This window comes from Hemiscyllium ocellatum, chromosome 9 (assembly GCF_020745735.1).
Source record: "Hemiscyllium ocellatum isolate sHemOce1 chromosome 9, sHemOce1.pat.X.cur, whole genome shotgun sequence".
Taxonomy (NCBI): Eukaryota; Metazoa; Chordata; class Chondrichthyes; order Orectolobiformes; family Hemiscylliidae; genus Hemiscyllium; species Hemiscyllium ocellatum.
Window position 1 is genome coordinate 112,959,126 of NC_083409.1, and position 12,925 is coordinate 112,972,050.

Here is a 12,925-nt window from a genome sequence, read left to right on the forward strand (position 1 = left end):
AAGAAGCTGAAATCAGATCAGCCATGAAGTTATTAGATGGAATGGCAGGGTCCAGGGGCTGTTCCTATTTCTCATTAATCCCCCCTTCTCTAGATACAAAGGCCAGCATCCCCGTTCATTTTTAAATTATTTTGTATACCTGATGGTTTTAATGGCCTGTTACACCAGATCACAAAGTATGTTTCAAAATCTGCTAGTTTTACGCTTCAGAGAATCCATGTTTTTTCCTTTTTAGAAAAATATAACCATAGAAACATAGAAAATTGATGCAGGAATAGGCCATTTGGCCCTTCAAGCCAGTTCCACCACTCAATATGATCACGGTTGATCATTCAATTTCAGTATCCTAATCCCGCCCTCTCCCCATTCTCTATGATCCCTTTAGCTGTAAGGGTCACATCCAGCTCCCTCTAGAATCTCTCTCGAGAACTGGCTCCAACAGCTTCCTATGGGAGAGAATTCCACAGGTTAACAGCTCTCTGAGTGAAGACATTTGTCCTCATCTCAGTCCTGAATGGCTTACCCCTCATTCTTAGATTGTGACCATCAAAATGGATCACCTCCCATTTGCCTGCAGTGAAATCCATTTGCCACCATTTATATTTTCATTGACTGATGTTCTTAAAGATGAAATGTAACCCTGCTGGTTCAGATTCTGAATGGGTAAGAGGGGATTATTTTGGGTGGGTAAGAGGGGATGAGGCTACTGATGGGCTGATGGTGTCAGAGTGGAGTAGCAACTCAGTGTCGATGGGATAGCAATGCACAGCAGGGCTGATTGGCCACAGCAATAACAACTTACATTTCTTTGATGTGGTAAAACATCCTGGAATTCTTTGAAGAAGTGATTACAAAGCAAAATTTGGCACCAAGAGATAGGACATAAGAACATGAGTAGGCCATTCAGCCCATCAAGGTAAATATATAGGATTTAAAAACTGCTTGGTCAAAGCGGTAGGTTATTGGAAGCTGCATAAAGGAGGAAAGTGAGGTAGAAATTTGGAGAAGTTAAAGGAAGGAATGAGGATCCAGGCATGTCCATACAACATGGAAACAGCCTTTGGTCCAACCAGTCCAAATTGACCAGCTTTGCCAGAGAAAACTAGCTCCACTTGCCTGCATTTGGCCCATACCCCTTTAAACCTTTCCCATTCATGTCCCTGTGTGAATGTCTTTTAAATGTTGTATCTGTACTCATGTCTACCACTTCTTTTGGCAGCTCATTCCATTCACACACAAAACGAACGTTGTTATTATTGAGGGATGCTCATGAGGTCAGAATTGAAGGAAAGAGGAGATCTCGGAGAGCTATCGAGCTGGGAGAAGTTCTGGAGTTAGGAAGGGAGCAAGGTCATGGTCAGATTCAAAAACACAGGTGAGAATTTTCAAATCATTGTCTTATCAGTGATCACCATAAATTGAGGAGCAGAGTGCAGGAAAGGGTGTGGAGCAGGAAAACTTCCCTCAGCCCCTCAGTGAGAACTGAAATTGCACAGACTGACATCACGATGCTGCTGAGTGACTCACTGAAATGACAAGGTGATTGTACCAGCTGCCTGGAATGATTCATGACTCAGACAGCAACTTGACAGCATGTTAGGACTGAGTAAGATCAACTTCAAATATCTGCTGAGTTTAAAAAGAGACTCTCAATATAACCGGTTTGAACAGTTTTTAATTCTATTAGCAGACAAGATGTGTGTACCTCTGCATGCAATGTGTTCGCAAATCTGTTGTCTACAGAAAAACGCTGCCTTAATTTCAAACACAACCAATCAGTTCAGTTGGTTTCATCACACAAATATCACACATGTGTCTCCCTATTTTTCTTTTATACTTGTCACATTTAAGTGAATTGTCCTTATTTATAACGGGTCATGGAAATCACTGGCTGGGGCAAGCATTTATTCCTCGTCCTTAGTTGCCCTTTGAGAAGGTGGGGGTGAGCTGCCTTCTTGAACCGCTGCGGTCTGTATGCTGTAGGTAGACCCACATTGCCCTTAGGGAGAGAATTTCAGGATTTTGACCCAGCAACACTGAAGAAACAGCGATGTATTTGCAAGTCAGGATGGTGAGTGGCTTGGAAGGGAACCTGCAGGTGGAGGTGCTGCCCAGGTATCTGCCACGCTTGTCCTTCTCAATAGAAGTGGTCATGAATTTAGAAGATGCATTCATCCAGGCAAGTGGAGAGAATTCCATCATACACTTGACTTGTACTTTGTAGATGGTGCACAGGCTTTAGGGAGGCAGGAGCAGCGTTATTCACTGCAGAATTGCCAGCTTTTGATCTGCTTTTGGTGCCATTGTGTTTTTGTTGTGAGTCCAATTGAGTTTCTGGACAATGGTAACCCCAAGAATATTGATAGTGGGGGATTCAGTTATGGTAACACCATTGGGCAGTGGTTGGATTGTCTGTTATTGGTGATGGCCCAAGACTGGATAGGGTCATAGAGATGTAAAGCATGGAAACAGACCCTTCGGTCCAACCTGTCCAGACCGACCAGATATCCCAACACAATCTTGTCCAACCTGCCAGCACTCGGCCCATATCCCTCCAAACCCTTCCTATTCATATACCCATCCAAATGCTTTTTAAAGTTGTAATTGTACCAGCCTCCACCACTTCCTCTGGCATCTCATTCCATACACGTACCACCCTCTGCATGAAAAAGTTGCCTGGCCCAGATTTTGTTGCATTTGAACATGGACTGCTTCAGTGTCTGTGGAGGGTGATTGGTGCTGAACACTGCACAATCATCAGTGACCATCCCCACTTCTGACCTTATGATGGAGGGAAGGTCATTGATGAAGCAGCTGAAGATGGTTGGACCCAGAACACTGCCCTGAGGGGCTCCTGCGGAGGTGTCCTGAAGCTGAGATGACTAAACCTCAAAACACCACAACCATTGTGCCAGGTATGACTCCAACTAGCAGAGAGTTTGCCCCCTGATACCCATTGATTCTAGTTTTGCTCGGGCTACTTGATGCCACACTTGGTCGAATCCAGTCTTGATGTCAAGAGTTGTCACTCTCATCTCCCCTGTGGAATTCAGTTCTTTTGTCAATGTTTGAACCAAGGCTGTAATGAGGTCAGGAGCTGAATGGGCCTGAGAGAACCCAAACTGGGCATCACTGATGTTGTTTACAGGACATACCTGGTCAATTCTCCATTTTGTCAGCTAGGTGCCAGTGTTGTAGCTTGAACAGTTGGCTAGGGGAGCACCAAGATCTAGAGCACTGGTCTTCAGTAATATTGTTGGAATCTTTATACAGCAGAGCATATAGAGTTATAGACTCATAGAGATGTACAGCACGGAAACATTCCAACTCGTCCATGCCAACCAGATAAAATAATCCAATCTAGTCCCACCTGCCAGCACCCGGCCAAATCCTTCCTATCCCTCCAAATCCTTCCTATTTATATACCCATCCAAATGCCTCTTAAATGTTGCAATCGTACCAGCCTCCACCACTTCCTCTGGCAGCTCATGCCATACATGTACCACTCTCTACGTGAAAAAGTTGCCCCTTAGGTCTCTTTTATAACTTTCCCTTCTCACCAGACCTCTAGTTCTGCACTCCCCTGGTGTATTTATCCTATTCATGCCATTCATGATGAAGTTTGCAGATGACACCAATATTGGAGGTGTAGGGGACAGCGAAGAAGGTTACCTCAGATTCCAACAGGATCTTGATCAGATGGGCCAATGGGCTGAGGAGTGGCAGATGGAGTTTCATTTAAATAAATGCGAGGTGCTGCATTTTGGGAAAACAAGTCTTAGCAGGATTTATGCACTTAATGGTAAGGTCCTAAGGAGTGTTGCTGAACAAAGAAACCTTGGAGTGCAGGTTCATAGCTCCTTGAAAGTGGAGTCGCAGGTAGATAGGATAGTGAAGAAGGCGTTTGATTTGCTTTCCTTTACTGGTCAGAGTATTGAGTACAGGAGTTGGGAGGTCATGTTGCAGCTGTACAGGACATTGGTTAGGCCACTGGTGGAATATTGCGTGCAATTCTGGTCTCCTTCCTATCGAAGAGATGTTGTGAAACTTGAAAGGGTTCAGAAAAGATTTACAAGGATATTGTCAGGATTAGAGGATTTGAGCTATTGGGAGAGACTGAACAGGCTGGGACTGTTTTCCCTAGAGCGTCGGAGGCTGAGGGGTGACCTTATAGATGTTTACAAAATCATGAGGGGCATGGATAGAATAAAGATGCAAAGTCTTTTCCTTGGGGTCTGGGAGTCCAGAACTAGAGGGCATAGGTTTAGGGTGAGAGGGGAAAGATATAAAAGAGACCTAAGGGGCAACCTTTTCATGCAGAGGGTGGTACGTGTATGGAATGAGCTGCCAGAGGATGTGATGGAGGCTGGTACAATTGCAATATTTGAGAGGCATTTGGATGGATATGTGAATAGGAAGGGTTTGGAGGGATATGGGCCGGGTGCTGGCAGGTGGGACTAGATTGGGTTGGGATATCTGGTCGGCATGGATGAGTTGGACCGAAGGGTCTGTTTCCATGCTGTACATCTCTATGACATATCACATGGATCAGGTGGGAGTTGAACCCAGGACTCCTGCCTCAGAAGTAGTGACACTACACATAAGAGCCTCTCAAGGTGATGAGAGTACAGGCTGTGGTTAAATATGATTCAGCTGCTGCTGATTCTGACATGAAGGCTGCTCTTCAGCTTTCCGTGGACTAGCCTGTGGGACAGCACAGGATACCAGATGTCTGCCAGGAGGACTTTGCTGGGTTGATAAGACTGTACTTGACATTATCATTTCCTGTGCTTTAGTCAATGCCAGGTTGTCTATCTGGTTTCATTCCTCTCATTAGACATCTTTATTGTATTCCCTTTATCGGCATATATTTGATCCCTGAAGGGGTTTAGAGAAGCAGATGGTGTTTGTGACAATCGGCAAAGTTTCTGTGGTCACCAATCAATTGAATGCAGATTTATTAATGGAATTTAAATTTCACCATCAGCTGTGATGGGATTTGAACTCATGCCCTCGAGTTTAACCTGGGTCTCTGGATTACTAGGCCAGCGGCATTACTATTGTAAGAATATAAGAATCAACCATCTTCCTGAACCTGATAATTCACTGTCTTGCTGGGAATTGCAATTCTGTCGACTGACTTGTGATTTCTTTCTATGTGAAGAACTTAACTTCAACTTTGTCTGAAAAATGATCTAACACAATACAGAAATGTTATTCCTTTCCAATCTGCCACAGGTAGGGATGTGTTTGTGTATCACAGCAAGAATCGATCTCATTTTTTCAGGTTGCTTGGAGGTGTGTATTTCTAACATCCCAATATAGGGGGCTACATACAGCAGCACACTAACAGCAGGAGGACTGCCTGTTCAGGTTACACTTTGACCGTGCGATTGAACATTTGTGCGAGCAACGTGATAAAGTGCTGGAGCAGTCTCTCATGTCCATAATCCCATGAACATTCCCATCTCTCTGCTGCTGACACTATATTCCAGCTACACTCGAATCATTCAAACTCACAGGATCAGCCTTCTGCAGGCTAATCCAGGAATTCAGGACAAAAGCTCTGCCCACTGCCCCCAAGAGACCCAGATCAAATTGTCAGAATAACAGACCATCCCATGAAATAGGAGCCAGGTGCTCACACAAGCCTTTCACCAAATCCTGACCTAAAGCACAATGCTACAAAGCTCAATATTTCAAAATGCATTCAGTTCTCTTTCTTCCAGGCAAAAGTGGTCATTATCTTTTATATTACAATCTTTAAATTCTTACTATGGCCTTTATTTTCCATTGTTTTTCTCTCTCAATCCAACCTTTTGTTCTCTCTATTTCTCCTTCTGTATCTGATTTGACTTGAACTCTCCAGGTTTCCTTTGCTGGCCATTGTCAGTTCCTCGTGCTGCTTTGCAAAGAGAAATTCTGAGACTGGGAACACAGTTTCCTTCAATGAGTTACAATCAGTGAACCTCCGACACTGCACAGTGCATTTCCAGGATAGCTTTAAAGATGAGCAAACCAATTCAATTCCTTCCATTCTGTGAGATGCCCCATACTCCAGCAATTTCTGGACTACAATCTCACCTTACAGCTACTCTTAAACCTCTTTAACATCATTTGATACGTGAGTCACTGTGATAAATCTGTGGACAGAGCACCTCAGGCATCCTTTGATATTTCGAAGTGGGGGTTGAGTAGGTCACAAATACATCACGGAATAAAGAGATAAACCTGTCAGAAAGCATGACAAGAGCAGAGTTCAGTCACAAAGTCATGCTGAAAAGCCTGAGCACTTTTACAGATTGCAATAGAAGGAGAATTGAAGCTTTATAACTGAAATAAACTCGCATTAACTGAGACCTAGCTAAGTATCCATGCTGATTCTTATCTTGTTCATTTTTGGCTGTTTTGTAATGTACATTAGAACACAGAACCTAGGCTGACAGCCCAGTGTTGCAATGCATTTTCTGGGTTGCTTCTAGTCAGATCAGATAATTAGTGTTCCAAACAAATGCATTTTTCCTAAATTTACAACGCTGCACCACCATTTGACAGATCAGAGTGCAATACAGAACCATTAAGTGCAGGGCAATGCATTCTGAATGTCTTACTCTGCTTACTGTGCAGGATTCACTGATATGACATAAATTTTTTTCTGTTGGGGTCAGTCTGGAGGAGGTGATGGGTTAGGAAGGGGTTTCAGCCTCTTGCTATACAAAAGAAGTGACCTAGACACACACTGGACATCTGCAGTAGCTGGCCCAGAACTACGTGCTTCATTCAGCTGATCATCTCTTTGGAACGTGTCAGTCTTCCACACTCCAACATCAACAGTTGATTGCACGGGAGGAACAGCAGATTGCTGGGAAAATGAAAGCATGTCCTGCAGCAGCAGGAGAAACCTGTCTCAGCGTGCATCCCTGGGAACAGCCTGCAGGGTGATGTGTCACAGAGCTGCTCAGGATAAATCAAAACACAAACCATTACAGTTCCTTCTGTATGTTCTTTACGAAGACACATTCCAGGAGGAAATGGAAGAGTTGCCTTTCAGCAGCGCAGGATATCCCAAAGCACTTCACAGCCAATGCTGTCACTATTGCAAAGAAGGAACCACAGACTAATTTGCACACAGTAAGCTCCCACAAACAGCAAATTTGTTCAGGTGTTTCTTTAAGGATAAAGATGGCCCAGGACTCTGGCAAGCTCCCCTGCTCTTCATTAACTCAATGCCAAGGGATCAGTTACATACAACTGAGAAGGCAGCCAGAACCTTGGCTTAGAATCTCAACTGAAGGACAGCATCTCCAACAATGAAACGCTCCCTCAGTACTGACCCTCTGACAATGCAGCGCTCCCTTAGTGCTGACCCTCTGACAGTGCAGCACTCACTCAGTACTGACCCTCTGAGAGTGCAGCACTCGTTCAGTTCTGACCTTCCGACAATGCAGCACTCCCTCAGCACTGACCCTCCGGCAGTGCAGCACTCCCTCAGTACTGACCCTCTAACAGTGCAGCACTCACTCAGTACTGACCCTCCGACAGTGCGGCACTCCCTCAATTTCACAAATGGAAAACGCATCAACTAATGCAAGTTAATTTTATCAGATGCACAAATGTTCAGATCAGTTTTATTTCATGAGGTAGTGATTGTAACATTAAATCAGTACGACAGCTTGTATTAATCTCACATTCTCAACAAAGTATAACACAAATATATCATGATGTGGTGGTGCTGGTATTGGACTGGGGTGGACAAAGTCAGAAGTCACACGACCCCAGGTTATAGTCCAAATCACAAGCTTTTGGGGCACTGCTCCTTCCTCAGGTAAACTGACAAATGCACTGCACCTGATGAAGGAGCATTGCTCTGAAAGCTTGTGAATTCAAATACATCTGTCGGACTATAACCTCGTGTCATCTGACTTCTGACAAGATTAGATTAGATTAGATTAGATTACTTACAGTGTGGAAACAGGCCCTTCGGCCCAACAAGTCCACACCGACCCGCCGAAGCGCAACCCACCCATACCTCTACATTTACCCCTTACCTAACACTACAGGCAATTTAGCATGACCAATTCACCTGGACTGTGGGAGGAAACCGGAGCACCCGGAGGAAACCCACACAGACACGGGGAGAGTTGCTTCTCACACAAGCAATTTCAAATGAAGTTCAACTCTGAGCCAGATCAGAGTTTCTGGGAAAGGTAGAACATAGAACATAGAACAATACAGCACAGAACAGGCCCTTCGGCCCACGATGTTGTGCCGAACATTTGTCCTAGCTTAAGCACCTATCCATGTACCTATGCAATTGCCGCTTAAAGGTCACCAATCTCTGCCACTCCCACAGGCAGCGCATTCTATGCCCCTACCACTCTCTGGGTAAAGAACCTACCCCTGACATCTCCCCTATACCTTCCACCCTTCACCTTAAATTTATTTCCCCTTGTAACACTCCGTTGTACCTGGGGAAAAAGTCTCTGACTGTATGCTCTATCTATTCCCCTGATCATCTTATAAACCTCTATCAAGTCACCCCTCATCCTTCGCCATTCCAATGAGAAAAGGCCTAGCACTCTCAACCTATCCTTGTATGACCTATTCTCCATTCCAGGCAATATCCTGGTAAATCTCCTCTGCACCCGCTCCAAAGCTTCCACATCTTTCCTAAAATGAGGCAACCAGAACTGCACACAGTACTCCAAATGTGGCCTAACCAAAGTCCTGTACAGCTGCAACATCACTTCACGACTCTTGAATTCAATCCCTCTGCTAATGAACGCTAATACACCATAGGCCTTCTTACAAGCTCTGTCCACCTGAGTGGCAACTTTCAAAGAGCTATGAACATAGACCCCAAGATCCCTCTGCTCCTCCACCTTACTAAGAACCCTACCGTTAACCCTGTATTCCGCATTCTTATTTGTTCTTCCAAAATGGACAACCTCACACTTGGCAGGGTTGAACTCCATCCGCCATTCCTCAGCCCAGCTCTGCATCATATCTAAGTCCCTTTGCAGCCGACAACAGCACTCCTCACTATCCACAACGCCACCAATCTTTGTATCATCTGCAAATTTACTGACCTACCCTTCGACTCCCTCTTCCAAGTCATTAATAAACATTATAAACAGCAGAGGACCCAGAACTGATCCCTGCGGAACTCCACTTGTAACTGGGCTCGAGGCTGAATATTTACCATCCACCACCACTCTCTGACTTTGACCGGTTAGCCAGCTCTCTATCCAACTGGCCAAATTTCCCATTATCCCATGCCTCCTGACTTTCTGCATAAGCCTACCATGGGGAACCTTATCAAATGCCTTACTAACATCCATGTACACTACATCCACTCCTCTACCCTCATCCACATGCTTGGTCACCTCCTCAAAGAATTCAATAAGACTTGTAAGGCAAGACCTACCCCTCACAAATCTGTGCTGGCTGTCCCTAATCAAACAGTGTCTTTCCAGATACTCATAAATCCTATCCCTCAGTTACCTTTCCATTACTTTGCCTACCACCAAAGTAAGACTAACTGGCCTGTAATTCCCAGGATTATCCCTATTCCCTTTTTTGAACAGGAGCACAACATTTGCCACTCTCCAGTCTCCTGGTACCACCCCCGTTGACAGGGAAGACGAAAAGATCATTGCCAACGGCTCTGCAATTTCCTCTCTTGCTTCCCACATAATCCTAGGATATATTTCCCTTCAGGCCCAGGGGACTTGTCTATCCTCAAGTTTTTCAAAATGCCCAACACATCTTCCTTCCTAACAAGTATCTCCTCTAGTTTACCAGTCTGTTTCACACTCTCCTCTTCAACAATACAATCCCTCTCATTTGTAAATACTGAAGAAAAGTACTCATTCAAGACTTCTCCTATCTCTTCTGACTCAATACACAGTCTCCCACTACTGTCAGATGATCAAAAGGTTGGTAAATCATGAGGTCGAAAGAATACAGGGAACTGCAAAGACAGAGAATTTTAACAACCAAGTTCCAGAATTTAGCCCCACACAGCTGAAGCTACAAAGATCAATGATGGAGCGATTAAGACCAAGAATATTCAAGTAGCAAGGATGAGAGGAAGGCATTGCTACCAGAGAGTTGTTGACCAGGAGGTGATTAGAAGGCAGAGAGGCTTTGGAAGGGGATGCTAGATCGCTGAAAGAACATTTGCCAATGATAACAAAAAATTAATTTTTATCCTGAAATTTGAGGTACATTTAGCAATAGCTGATTAAAAAAAAGAGTATCTGTAAGGATAAAAGCAAAATACTGCAGGTGCCAGAAATGTAAAACAACAGAGAAACTCAGCAGGTCTGGCAGCATCTGTGGAGATAGAAACAGAGCTAACATTTCAAGTCATAAAATCCCTACAGTGCAGAAAGAGCCCATTTGGTCCATCAAGTGCACTGACCTCCAAACTGCATCCCATCTAGACCCAACCAACCATTCTATTCCTATAACCTCATATTTCCCATGGTTAACCTATGTTGCAAGCAGACTATGGGCAATTTAGCCCAGCCAGTCCACCTAACCTGCACATCTTTGGACTGTGGGAGGAGACCAGAGCTCTCGAAGGAAACCTATACAGACATGGGGAGAATATCACACACACAGTCGCTCAGGGCTGGAATCAAACCTGGGTTCCTGACGCTTTGAGGCAGCACTGCTAACCACTGAGCCACCAGGTCACCTAGTGACCCTTCTTCAAAATTAACTCATCTCCAATGTGTCCCAAATGCAAAATGGAGGTGGGTACTCTTGTACATTGTCTGTGGACTTGTCAGAAAATCCGCAGATACTGGACTAAAGTGGCAAATACCCTGACAGAAATTTTAGGAACGGAAATTAGGGTGGACCCTGTATCTCTCCTTTTGGGCTTTTCGAACCTCTCATCTCTGGATATGCATGGGAAGAGACTATTTTCTATTCTCTCTTTCTGTGCAAGGAAAAATATTTTGGTGAACTGGGTGGCTGAGGGCCCCCCTGGACTTTCAAATTGGCACAGATTAATTATGGAATATATCCCCCTTGACTTCCTCACAAATATGGTGCACCGAAAGACTGAATTATTTTATAAAATATGGCAGCCCTTTTTGAATTATATAAATGCAGATATTTCGGCTATCCTAACAAGGGCTTTTATTTAGTGAAGATTTCAGACCGGGCTGCTCCGGGGCCCCTTGGGAGAGGAATCCTGCGCGAATACGGGTTTTATTATATTTGATGTTTATACATTCCGAGCATGTAAGAGACTTAGGTATACACTCTGGTTAGTTATAGGTTAGATTAGTAGAAAGTTGAGTTTTTTTTTCTTTCTTTTTTCGTTTCTTTTTTTTTCTTTTTTTGTTTTCTTTCTTTCTCTTTTCTTTGTTAAATTATGACTATTGTATATATGATTTAATTGTACATCAATGTTTGTATTTGAGAGTTTTGTTTATTTTTGTAAATTTGCAAAAATGTTAAATTTCAATAAAAATATCTACAAAAAGAAATTAACTCAGTTTTACTCCACAGATGCTCCCAGACCTGCTGAGTTTCTCCAGCATTTACCAGGCTCTTGCCTCATATGGAGGGTCTCATCTACCTTTTGGACGTGACAGTTCTTCACTGTGTAGGTCCATACCGCATGGACTAACTGTTTGCAGATTATCTAAAACACCACAGGTGGAAATATCACTCGGGTCACTTCATTAAGGATCACATCATTTCACCATCTGGTCGCCAGATGTACACATTTACTTCATTTCCATTTGGGAAATTATGTTAAGACGTCTCAAATGGAAATTGGAAGAGATATAAAATCTTTCAAGAACATTTATACCACATGTCAATCTTTCTCCAAGAAACAATTCACTCTGAATTGAACAGAGATGGGAGATTACCGGAAGTTAGATGGTGCCACATTGTCCCTTATCAATAAGATCATGGTTAATCTGTAGACCCAGGTTCAAAGCCCACCACAGTAGATGGTGAAATTTGAATTCAATAAACTCTCTGGAATTAAGAATTTACTGGTGACCATGAAACTATTGTTGGGTGTCAGAAAATCCCATCTGGTTCACTAATGTCCTTCAGGGAAGGAAATCTGCCATCCTTACCCAGTCTGGCCTACACTTGATTCCAGACCAACAGTAACGTGGTTGACTGTCAACTGCCCCTGAAATGGCCTAGCAAGTTACTCCGTTTATCAATTGCTACAAAGTCTCAACAAAGAAATGAATCTGAACAGACCTCCTGACACTGACCTAGGCATGGAAAGAACAACAGAAACAGCCCTGTCAACCTGCAAAGTCTTCCTTCATACCACCTGGATGACAATGTCAAAAATGGGAGAGCTGCCTCAAAGTCTAGTCAACAGTGTATACCATCTGCAGGATGCACTGCAGATATTTGCCAAAGATCGTTATATAGCACCTACAAATTCCATGGCTACTACCATCTGGAAAGACAAGGGCAGCAGATACATGGGAAGACCACCCCCTGCAAGTTCTCCTACAAGTCAATCATATCCTGACTTGGAAATATTTTGTCGTTCCTTCTGTGTCGCTGGGTGGGAATACTGGAATTCCCTCCCTAAGAGCATTCTGGGTCTACCTACAGCACATGGACTGCAGCGGTTCAAGGAGTCACCTCACCCCACCTTGTCAAGGGCAACATGGGATAGGGAATAAATGCTGGCCTAGTCAGTGAAACCCAGGCCCACAAGTGAATTAAAAAAAAGGCTAGTCCAGTTCAGTTTCTGGTCCATAGTATCTCCCAAGAGTGATTCACTGATAATGATGCCTTTGAATGGTAAAGGGTGATGGTTAGATTCTCTCTTACAGGAGATGGGGTGGTACAGTGGTTCAGTGGTTAGCACTGCTGCCTCACAGCGTCTGGGAGCCGGATTCAATTCCAGCTATGGGTGACT

General features: G+C 43.9%; 1 protein-coding gene across 1 annotated transcript in view; it reads right to left on the reverse strand.

Moving 5' to 3' along the window:
* LOC132819201 (collagen alpha-1(XXIV) chain) overlaps positions 1-12,925 on the reverse strand; it is a 429,304-nt gene that overhangs the window by 313,960 nt on the left and 102,419 nt on the right. The gene's annotated exons all lie outside the window — the stretch shown is intronic.